Source organism: Tachyglossus aculeatus, chromosome X1, assembly GCF_015852505.1.
Source record: "Tachyglossus aculeatus isolate mTacAcu1 chromosome X1, mTacAcu1.pri, whole genome shotgun sequence".
Taxonomy (NCBI): domain Eukaryota; kingdom Metazoa; phylum Chordata; class Mammalia; order Monotremata; family Tachyglossidae; genus Tachyglossus; species Tachyglossus aculeatus.
The window spans coordinates 60,798,318-60,810,560 of NC_052101.1; the positions used below are offsets into that span (position 1 = coordinate 60,798,318).

Genomic DNA, 12,243 nt, shown 5'->3' on the forward strand with positions numbered 1-12,243 from the left:
CTCTAATGGCTCCAAAGGAGCTATTACACTCAGTCATATCATGTCAATCTCTAGGAGCTGTTTTGATCAAACTACAGATAGATTAAAACTATGACAAAGTTACTGAGTATGTACAGTGGATGTGTTTTAATTGCGAATAATGTTCTTATCTTTTGAATGTATCAGAAAAATTTAATTATATCGTGGTGAATGGCATGCAGAATTTCATGCTAAAGGAAAATGTGCCATTGAGGAATAGGAAGAGGCACAAAAGGAGGACCTGAGTGGTCACATAGGGTGTGATTTGGCCTGGATCTTCATAGCCCAGTGTACATTAAAAAAAAATGAAGTAAACAGCTTGTCAGCAGCTTTAAAAGTCCAGTGAATAACATTACTTATTCTGGAATTGAGAAGAAGGGTTGTGTGTGGAGTCCATAATCAAGTGAGTAATGTTAGCTTCTTGTGCTGTTTTGTGAGGTTTGAGGATAAGCACTTGCATCTTAAAAAATCAAAAAGGTTTCAGGGTTTTGAAAATTTCACTTGCTTCAGTATGTTCCCCATCTAAGGTTGTGTTCCTCTCTTCAAGAATTAGTGGATCTGTTGTCTTGGCTTGAAATCAATATAGCTTCTTTCATTTAAAGGCATTACAAAGGTTTTTTATATGGAGAAGCAAAATAGAAGGATAAAGCTTTTCAGTTGGATATGGTGACCCTCATGGATAAAAAGGAAATGAAATCCATAGAGTAAAAAAGAGAGAAAAGCTATAGATTTTAAAAATAGATACAAGATGCAAGCATTCAGATTGACAAATTAAAATAATGGATGAAAGGAAACAGGGAATTCTGTCCTGTATTTTAATGTCAGGTGTTGTGCAGAAAGCAAGATGTGATGAAGTAAAACTAATTGGTTGAGGGAAAAAGTGTTTTAGGTAGACTGGAACTACAAATCAAAATGCGGTCTTCCTCTCTTCCCCATTCATTTTTGAAGTACCATGGAGAGTCAGAAGTATTTTTATTCCCTGAAGTGTGTAGTAGTGGGATATAATGTAACCCTTTTTATACAAGACTGTTCAGTCCATGTTTCCACACTCAAGAACCTTCAGTGGTTGCCTGTCTACCTCTGCATCAAACAGAAACTGCTTACCATAGGCATTAAATTGCCCCCCCCTACCATACTTCCTTGTTTTCCCAACCTGCCCACTTTGCTCCTCTATTGCCAACCTACTCACTGTACCTCGATCTCATCTAGCTTGCCATCGATCCCTTGCCCATATCCTGCCTCTGTCCTGGAGCACCCTTCCTCTCCCCACCTTCAAAAGCCTTATCAAAGACACATCTCCTCCAGGAGAGTCTTTCCCAACTAAGCCCTCATTACCTCTTCTCCCACTTCCCTCCACATTGCTCTTGCACTTGGATTTGTACCATTTATTCACCCCTCCCTCAGCCCCATTGCACTTATATACATATCCATTATTTATTTATTCATTCATTAATGTTAATGTCTGTTTCCCCCTTTAGACTGTAAGCTCATAGTGGGCACAGAATGTATCTATTATCAGTTATATTGTACTCTCCCAAGTGCTTAGTGCAGTGGCTCCTCTCCTCCACTTGTCTTCCTTTTAGATTGTAAACTCTTTGAGGGAAGGTACTAATTTATTTTGCTTCTGATGTATAATAATAATAATTGCTATTATTATTATTATTATGGTATTTGTTAAGCACTTACTATGTGCCAGGGACTGTGCTAAGTGCTGGGTGGATAAAAGCTAATCAGATTGGACACAGTCCCTGTCCCACGTGGGGCTCACAGTCACAATCCCCATTTTACAGATGAGGGAACTGAGCACCAAGAAGTCAAGTGACTTGCCCAAGGTCACACAGCAGACAAGTGGTGAGGCTAGGATTAGAACCCATGACCTCCTGACACCCAGGCCCGTGCTCAATCCACTATGCCATGCTGCTGCTGTCTCCACCGTACTGTTTCTGGCATCCTTCCAATCCCCTAAAATAGTGCTTTGCCCACAGTAGATGCTCAGTAAATGCTACTGCAAATGACAAACTACAAGAAGAGGTGAATGGAGTGGAGTATCTCAGAGCTGGCTGCATCTATCATGTGGAATCTCCTCAGTCTTGCTATTGAGATCATGAAAATGGAAATCGAAGAATAGGGACAGATTCTTGTTTGCATATCGTACTCAGAGCATAGATTAAAGGTTGGAAATTCCATTGAGTTCAATCTGATATGTTTGTGCACCTTATTTATAAATGTGTGAAAGATATACAATGAAAAATTAGGTGAAATGCCTGCATAAGTGAAGTAGAGTTGAAGGCTGTGGTTTTTCTATATTTTTCCTCAACTCTCTCCCTACAGCACCCTGATCATTCTGATAGGCCAGGTACATACTGCAATTTCACCAGAAAATTGCTGAAGTCTCCATTTCTCTTGGCCCAAATGTAGACACTTAATTGCGGGGAAGGGGTTTGGACTATTTTACCCACAGTATTTAGAAACACTGTATTTTATACTCCCAGCTGGGGTTTTTTTGACTTGCTTTTTACATTTTCATTATAATCATTTAATGTAATTAATAATAATAATAATAATAATAATGACATTTATTAAGCACTTACTATGTGCAGAGCACTGTTCTATGTGCTGGGGAGGTTACAAGGTGATCAGGTTGTCCTCCAGGGGACTCATAGTCTTAATCCCCATTTTACAGATAAGGTAACTGAGGCACAGAGAAGTTAAGTGACGTGCCCAAAATTACACCGCTGACAATTGGCAGAGCTGGGATTTGAACCCACGACCTCTGACTCCACAGTTCTTTCCACTGACCCACGCTGCCTCTCAATTTCATTTGGATATTGACCATCTTAACTAATAAAAGTGATAAAGAATTCATTAGTTCTCCCACTAGACGGTAAGCTCCTTGTGGGCAGGGAACATGTCTCCCAACTCTCTAGTACTCTCCCAAGCACTTACTACAGTGCTCTGTACACAGTAAGCACTCCATAAATACCATTGTTTGATTGATTCATACACCATTTACAAAGCACCAGTATCTTTTTTTCATGATTTCCCGACATGACTTTACTTTAAAACCTATTTCCCAGGAAATAAACCAGTCTAACATCAACTGCTGAAGAAGTCATTCTAAGAAGAGAAAGATATTCTTAGCCATAAAAAATAATGTATCTTGAAAAAATGGCTTAATTTCTTATATATAAGATTTAACACATTTCATTAACGTGAATGTTTACCATGGCAACAGCCATGTCCCATGCTACATTGGTGACACATATACATTGTGGCTACTATTCGTACCAGGCTGAATTCCTGGGACTTATTGTTTCTATTGACAGAAACTGCAATTACTTACATTTGGATGCTATTGTGGATGCCAGTAACACTCAAGTGTGTAACAGCCATAGAGCATTGAGAGTATATTACAAAGAAGCATAAATAAATGCGTAGTGTAAACTTTTGCTTTTTGTTTGCAAATTTTTGTTTTTAAAAGCATCTTTTGACAAGTTTGAAAATGTGATTTCTTTCTCTACCAATCTTCCCTTTAATGTTCTTAGTATACTGCTTTGCACACAGTAAGAACCTAATAAATACTATCACTACTGCTATCCACATGGCAAACTCTCATACTCTCCCTCTTTTTAAAAGATAGGGGTACTTGTTTAGGTAGCAGATTTGTCAATGAAGTCATTATGATTGTGGGAATGATATTTTATTTAAATTATACATTTATTTAATTATTTGTACAAAAAGGAACAGAACATTATTCTAGTACTCTTAAGGAGAACCTCAAAGGTAGATCACAAAACTGAATAGACATATACATTCTATGAAAATTTTATTTTAAAATATTTTCATCCCTTTGTAAAGTCATGAGGGATAAAGAAGAAATAAATGGTATTTCCATGATAGGCTCTAGGAAAGTTTAGAGATATCCAGGGCACTTAGTTTTTTATTTATTACATAATTTCAATATCTGCCAGCTTGACCAATTTTGATTATGTTAGAAGCAGCGTGGCCTAGTGGAAAGAGCACACACTTGGAAGTCAGAGGTCCTGGGTCTAATCCCAGATCTGCCATTTATCTACTGTGTGACATTGGACAAGTCACTTAACTTCTCTGTGCCACAGTTACCTCATCTGTAAAATGGGGAATAAGACTGTAAGCCCTTTGTGGGGCAGAGACCATGTCCAACCTGATTATCTTGTATCTACCCCAGCACTTAGTACAATGCATGGCATATAGTAAATGCTTAACAAATACTATAAAAAACAATCAGTTATATTTATTGAGCACTTACAGTTTGCACAGCACTATACAAAATACTTGGGAGAGTATAGTATAGCAGAGTTCATAGACACATTCCTTGCCCACAACCAGCTTGCAGTTGAAAGGGGAATACAGACATTAGTATTAATAAGGCTATTACAGATACGTACAGAAGTGCTTTGGGGCAATGCAGAAGGGAGCGGGAAAAGAGGAACTGAGGGCTTACTCGGGGAAGGCCTCTTGGAGGAGATGTGCTTTTGATAAGGCTTTGAGGTTGGGGAGAGTGATCATCTGTCCAATGTGAAGATGGAGGGCGTTCAGAGCCAGCGGCAGGACCTGGAAGCGGGGCCGGCAGCAAGATAGGTGAGATCAAAATACAATAAAATGGCAGTAGAGGAGCAAAGCATTTGGGGCTGCGTTGTAGAAGGAAATTAGGAAGGTCAAGTAATTGAGTGCTTTAAAGCCAAAGGTAAGGAGTTTCTGTTTATTGTGGAGGTGGATAGGCAACCACTGGACATTCTTAAATGTTAATGTTTTAGTTGTGGAAGAGGAGGATTATACATTGTAACCTAATGATGCAGTTTCTAATTTCTGATGAATCAATGAAAATCATTAGACAGATTCCAAAATGATTCAAAACAAAAATCTATAATCGTATTTTATATCAATTGTAGATTTCATATTCTATTGCAATCATTTTTGTGGGTTTTATTTTCTAAAGATGTCTTTGTTCAGTATTGCTTTCATATGCATGAATAGCCAAATAGCAATTGATTGGGAACATTCTTTTATAACTAAAACATTCTGTTCTAACTAAAATATCCTATTGGAATTTCAATTACATAAATATATTACCCATGTTCTCAAGGTATCAAGGTTTTATGGATGGGTTGTCGTACTGTTACAAAAACAAAGATAGTTCTAGAAGAAAATAGTGTTGGCTAAAACAATCATAGAGTATTCTCATAGCATTAAGTTGAATGAAATTATACAGTTCAGATTTATTTCTGTTTGGGTTGCCTGTGTAGTCATTTGAATCAAAATATTATTTTTACATTATATTGCAAATATAGAAATACTGAGGCATTTTTAAAGAGCTATTCATTAAGGAAATTAACACAATGGGAAAACTGATTACAACCGCATGCATTTCCTCAACTTCTCATTTCATTGGATTTTAATTGCATGCGATTATATGAATATAAGTTTTAACTTTTCCAGGCCCTTATTTGACTCACACTTGTTCAGAGAGGAATTTGATGGAAATGTGATTCAAGCTTTAAAATGTTGAGTAGCAGTCCTGTGGTAGAAAGGGATCCAGCCTCAGTGCTGTAGTCTGGTCTCAGGGGTGGCCCATTCCCCTTCAGACAACTAGCTTTTAAAAACTTGCAGAAGATACTTTTTTCTAGTATTTGCAAGAAAAAAAAGCCCTTAACGTTAACACTTTCAAGTTCTCTGAAGGGAGTTGGTGTCACTGGAGGGAGCAGGGTGACCACAATGCAGGGATTTTTAGAAGTGAAAATGGCAGTGGGAGATTATAAGAGGAAGGTGTCACCTACAATAAATAGTGAAGGCTGTGATGATAGATAATACTGCTAAATATTAACTTCTGTCATGGTATTTTTGACATTGCATATTTATTTTACCAAGTACCTGGATAAAAATAAGATTTTAGTTCTCCATAAATTTATTTTTAGCAGGGTAACAGTGAAACAGATTCCTAGAATGGAGATCTTCAGGAGGAAAAGAAGTCATAAACTGGTGAACAAGAAAAAAGGCCTTTTAAAAATACTAAACTAGAGGAATGAATGCCTAGCTTAAAATTGGAGAACTTTTGGAAATGAGGGTGAGTTTTAAAAGCATAGAAGTGGCAGAAAGAAACTGGAAAGAAAATACTTTAACTTTGTTTCCTCAATATACAAAGTAGCCTTGTCTAGTCTCAAAAGTAGTTAAAGCCTTCACCAACATGTGAAAGAAGCATGTAGAGAAGCATGTAGAGAAGCAGCGTGGCTCAGTAGGAAAGAGCCGGGCTTTGGAGTCAGAGGTCATGGGTTCAAATCCCGGCTCTGCCAATTGTCAGCTGTGTGACTTTGGGCAAGTCACTTAACTTCTCTGGGCCTCAGTGACCTCATCTGTAAAATGGGGATTAAGACTGTGAGCCCCCGTGGGACAACCTGGTCACCTTGTAACCTCCCCAGTGCTTAGAACAGTGTTTTGCACATAGTAAGCGCTTAATAAATGCCATTATTATTATTATTATTATTAAAAGATATTCTTGTCTTATGCTGTCAAGTCATCTCCGACCCATAGCGACTAACGCTATGGACAAATCTCTCCCATAACACCCGATCTCCAACTGCAATTGTTCTGGTAGTGTATCCATAGAGTTTTCTTGGTAAAAATATGGAAGTTTGGTTTACCATCACCTCCTTCTGCATGGTAATCTTGAGTGTCCTCCTTTGACTCTCTCCCATGCCTCTGCTGCCCAGCACAGGTGAGTTTTGACTTGTAGCAGATTGCCTTCCACTAGTTAGCCACTGCCCGAGCTAGGAATGGAATGGTTAATGCCTCTGTTTGACTCTCCCTCCTGTAGTCGAGACTGGTAGAGTACTGGAAACTCTCCAGGCGCTACCCTGAGAGGGGCAAAATATATTACACTGATTTAGTAATGGAAAGAGGAAAAGACAGTACTAAATGATTTTTTAAAAATTGTGTTTCAACCTGTCATTCTCGGTTTTGCAGAGAACTGGTTTGGAAAGTAAGAATCCTAGGTTTTTACAGTCATTTACAAAGGTTTCTTTATTTTCCATTATTATCAAGTCCAAATGTCCCTTCTGTATATATGGAGAATCAATTCTCTTGAGAGGCCAAAGGATCTAGGTATTCTTTTATATGTTCACCTTTCCCTCCCTGTACATACAGGGTTTAAAGCCATCTCAAGACAAGCACAGAACTAAGTTTCTGCAAACGATGCAGTCCCAAGAGGGATCGTGGCCAGGAGGGCAGTGATAGCCACTATGGGCAAGGGCATCCATGGAGTAGGGAGAAAGATGTGCTATAGTTGGCCTAGCTATATCTTTTCCCATCTTTTAGCAGTCACCCAGTCAAAGCAACTTTGACTTAGACTGTGAGCCCACTGTTGGGTAGGGACTGTCTCTATATGTTGCCAATTTGTACTTCCCAAGCGCTTAGTACAGTGCTCTGCACATAGTAAGCGCTCAATAAATACGATTGATGATGATGAAAGCAAATGATAACATTTCTCCTCTCTAATTGGGCTGAGGCTGGAGAGGAGAATTGCAAGGTTTGTGTTGGACAGGGTAGGCAGGGCAGCTCCTCAAGAACATCTGGTTTGGGAAAACAGAAAAATGTATGTAATCCAATCTGCCTGGACTCCACCCCACACCTTCCCTGCACACACCCTCCCCTTCCCCCCCACCTCCCTCAGTTGAACACCACCTAGATGATGATAACAGGCTGTTCTACTCAGAGGGGAATGGTGAGAAACAGAACACAAGTTGGGAAAGGTCTCTAAAATGAAACATGTTTCCGGGAAAACTGAGCTAACAAACAATGGAAATACTGAAGGAAACAATGGAAATACTGACAAGCGAAAACCAGTGAAGGTGGGAGGGGAAGAAAGCATTGGCATAAACAGGCAAAAGAGATGAGCAAAAAGATAAGAAGCCAAGCATAGAGAGACATAAAAAGCTAGGCCAAAACACTAAAAAGAAATAGGGCAGGGGTAATTAGGAAATTGAATAGAGCCCACAGCAAATAAATTTGAATAGCAAAAAAAGCCAATCAATCAAATCAGTGCTTTTACAGAACACTTACTGTGGTTAGTGCACAGCACTAAACACTTGGGAAAGTACAAGGCAACAGAGTTGGTAGACCTGATCTCTGTCCAGAAGGAGTTTAAAATCTCCAAGGGGACACAGACATGTAAATAGATTAGGGTTAAGGAAATAGTAGAGTACAAAAATATTTGCATTAGCCCTATGGGGGTTGGTGAGTGTCAAAGTGCCTGGCTGCCAAGTTCCTAGTCAATGCAGAGGGGATGGTGAATGAGAAAATAAAGGGATTAGTCTGGGAAGGCCTCTTGGAGGAGATGTGATTTTAGGAGGGTTTTGAAAGTGGGAGATTATTGGATATGATTTGGGAGGGAGTTCCTATCCCAAGGGAGAACGTGGGCAAGGGATCGGTGGCATGATGGCCAAGTTTGAGGTACAGAGAGTAGGTTGGTTTTAGAAGCGTGGAGTGTGCGGATTGAGATGTAGTGTGAAGTCAGTGATGTTAAGTAGGAGACAACTGATTGAGTTCCCTTAAGGCAATGGTGAGGAATGTCTGTTTAATACTGGAGCACATGGGCAACCTTTGGAGGTTTTTGAGGACTGGGGAGTTAGGGACTGAATGGCTTTTCAGAAAAATGATCTGGACTGCAGAGCGAAGTGTGGACTGGAGAGGGGATAGTATGCATGAAAGTCAGTGAGAAGGCCTGCAATAGTCAACTTGGGAAATGATGAGTGCTTGGAATCAGGATGGTAGCATTTTGGATGGAGAAGAAAAGGAGTTTTCTAGAAATCTTGTGAAGGTAGAATCAACAGGATTTCAGGACAGATTAAATGTGTGGGATGAATGTGAGAGATGTGTAGAGTATAACGCCAAGGTTATGGGCTTGTGAGACAGGGAGGATGATGGTGCTGTCTCCGGTGATAGACAAGTCAAGGAGGAGAACAGGGTTTGGGTGGGTAGATGAGGAGTTGTGATTTAGTCACATTAGATTTGAGGTGATGGTGTGAGGCCAATGCAAAGGTGCAATTTGCAGAAGATGCATTTGGTTGATTTATGAAGTTGTCTGGGTGTCCTGTCAATTCTACCAATCCCGAAGTGAAAGAGTTGAACTATGGTCCAATACGGCAATGCCTTCCTCCCAGTCATATGATGCAATCTGACACCAGCCTGTTGCCTGTCCCTGACGTGCAGCCCCATTCACGAATGGGGAGATGGACCTCAGGCAGCACATATGCTCTCGAAGAGCTAAGAGAGCCCCAACGGTGACACCCAGATTGGGGCCTCCTGCTATGGGGGACTGCTCCAGGTTCACTCACACATGCACTTTGGGTTCAGAGGAAAGCACATGTGCCTGTGGACAGCTTGGGTTTCTTCCTCCTGAATCTCATGGAAAGTCTCACCTCCCTCTTCCTCTGCACTGTCCCTGCTCGCCAGATTGGGAGACCTATCAAGGTAAGCTCCTAGAAGATTAGCCTTTAAAAAGCGGGGTATTCCCCCGAGTAATGGTTTGTAGAGCAAGGTGCATCAAACCATCCTAGACCCCTTGGTGTGACATCCAAGTAGAGATATCCTGGAGGTAAGAGGTGATGCGAGACTGCGGAGAGGGAGAGAGGACAGGGCTGGAGAGGCAGATTTGGGAATCTTTCCTGTAGAGATGGAAGTTGAAGCCGTGGGATTGAACAAGTTCTCTAAGGAAGTGGGTAGGTGGAGAATAGAAGGGGACCCAGAACTGAGCCTTGAGGGACTCCCACAGTTAGGGGTTTGGAGACAGAGAAGGAACCTGTGAAAGAGACTGAGAATGAGCAGCCAGAAAGCTAGAAGAACCAGGAGAGGACAGTGTAGGGGAAGCCAAGGTTAGATAATGTTTTCAGGAGAAGTGGGTGATCAACAGTGTCAAGGGCAGCAGAAAGGTCAAGGATGATTCCCTACTGAAAGCTCACCTCCTCAAGGAAGCCTTCCCAGACTGACCCCCTTTTCCTCTGCTCCCCCCCATTGCCCCAAGCCGCTCCCTTTTCACTACCTCCCCTCCCCACCCCAAAGCACTTGTCTATATATGTCCATATTTATAATTATAATTCTGTTTATTTTTATTAATGATGTGTACAAATCTATAATTCTGTTAATTTATAATGATGCTACTGATGCTTGTTTACTTGTTTTGATGCCTGTTCCCCCCCCCCCCCCCCTTTTAGACTGTGAGCCCATTGTGGGCAGGGATTGTCTCTGTTCCTGAATTGTACTTCCCAAGCGCTTAGTACAATGGTCTGCACACAGCACTCAATAAATACGATTTAATGAATGAATGAATGATGATTAGCATGGGGTACTGGCCATTGGGTTTGTCAAGAAGGACCTTAAAGAGGACTGTTTCCATGGAGTGGAGTGGGTGGAAGCCAGTTTGCAGGGGATCAAGGAGAAAGTAGAGGAGAGGAAATGGAGACAGTGAGCCTAGGAAAAGCCGTTCATTACCGAAAGTTCCACTACGTGAAAACCTTACAAATTTAAAATTGGTGATGGGTGGAGGGGAGAAGGTAGAGGTGGAAGTCCCTTATTGGTTAGTGAAAATTTGAAATACAGTGTAATAATAGTCTTCAACACCTGCCAAAAAATATGCTGTGAATTTATGGACAGGGATTGAAACCAAAGGGAGAGGATGGGAAGGAAGTTGAATAGAGTGAGAAAGTAGAGTTAAGAAGAAGAGAGGACAGAAAGATGAGTAACCTGAGAGGAGTTGACCAACCCAGGGCGAGAGTGTAGAGAAATCTGACTGAGAGGGATGAGTAAGGAAGGATGAGGGTGGGAAAAATGAGACAAATGCAGAATGGTAAGATGAGTGGGAGAGAAAGCTGACCATAAAAATGCATAACACAGGCAAGCAGAGAGATGAAAAAGCTGAACAAAAATGAAGAGAAGCAGAAGTAGATGAGAAAAGATGAGTAATGCAAGCTTGGGAGGAGCTGGAAGGAAAGCAACCTATAAGCCTCAAAGGACACACACACACACACACACACACACACACACACACACACACACACACACACACACACGCACACACACAATTTTAGGCACAGGTAGAAAGTTTATGAATGAAGACACTTACACAGCAAATTAAAACACTAAAGAAAGGGAAAATTAAACGCCTGAAAGGCAGAAGGGTAGCAACAGGCAAATGAGAAGCAGTATGGAAAGAGCACAGGTCTGGGAGTCAGAGGACCTGAGTTCTAACCCCTCTCTGCCACTTATTTACTGTGAGACCTTGGGCAAGACACTTAACTTCTCTGCGCAGTCTGAAAAGCGGATATAAATTTGAGTGCTTACAACTTCAAAGGTTCTGGAGAAGATGAGATGAGGCCCAGAGAAGTGAAGTGACTTTCCCAAGGTCACACAGAAGGTATGTGGCCACTTTTGGAGGTGGGGAGCAGGGGGATTTTCACTCCTGAAGCCTCTTCCCTGGAGGCCATGATTGAAAGCCTCAATCTTTCAGCCATATCTCACTTTCGTCTCTGTGTTCAGAATGAAAATTTGGCATCCCTGGTATACCTAAATATATACATATAAAGATGCAGAGTGTGCACACTCTCAATCCATCATTTTTCAACCCTATTTTCCTGAATGTGACAAAAACTACTAGTAAATTATCCCTCTATTTTTAGCTGGCTTACAAGTCAGATATTGCTAGGGCCATTAATACATTAGCACATTTGTTGTGAAGCTTTTTAACCTGTCATTTCAGTTTGCTCTCACAGACAAGGCCTACTTCTTTATTATAAATAGGGGACAGGTAAGCAAGTGATGATCATACAGCCCTAAGCATCATACTTCATTCACTTAAACACGTGTCCTGCGGACAGTAGTGTGAAATTAAGTTATTACATAAAATTACAGAACATGCACACCAGTGCACCCACATGCCTCCCTTTCTCATGATATATTTATCTTAAATGTAAAAAATTGCATCAGTTTTTGGAGTGTTCATGAAGTTCTTACTGAAGTTTCATGGTGGTTTTGGTGTACATAAGAGCTAAAATATAACATAACAGCATAATTCCAGATATGAAATCATTTGATGGTAAGTTTTTTGAGGTCAAGGAACATCACCATTTTTTGCTGTTTTATAGTCACAGACCAAGTCACCAGTTCTCTCCATGCCCTAAGCACTTTTTTTTAAATGGC

The 12,243-nt window shown here is 40.7% G+C and overlaps 1 long non-coding RNA gene and 1 other non-coding gene across 2 annotated transcripts in view; one reads left to right on the plus strand and one right to left on the minus strand.

Annotated features, from left to right (window-relative positions):
* LOC119919629 overlaps nt 1-12,243 on the plus strand; it is a 263,698-nt gene that overhangs the window by 115,472 nt on the left and 135,983 nt on the right. The gene's annotated exons all lie outside the window — the stretch shown is intronic.
* On the minus strand, nt 6,780-6,918 carry LOC119920077. The gene has a single exon (XR_005447844.1). It is a non-coding gene; the product is annotated as a small nucleolar RNA SNORA7 (small nucleolar RNA).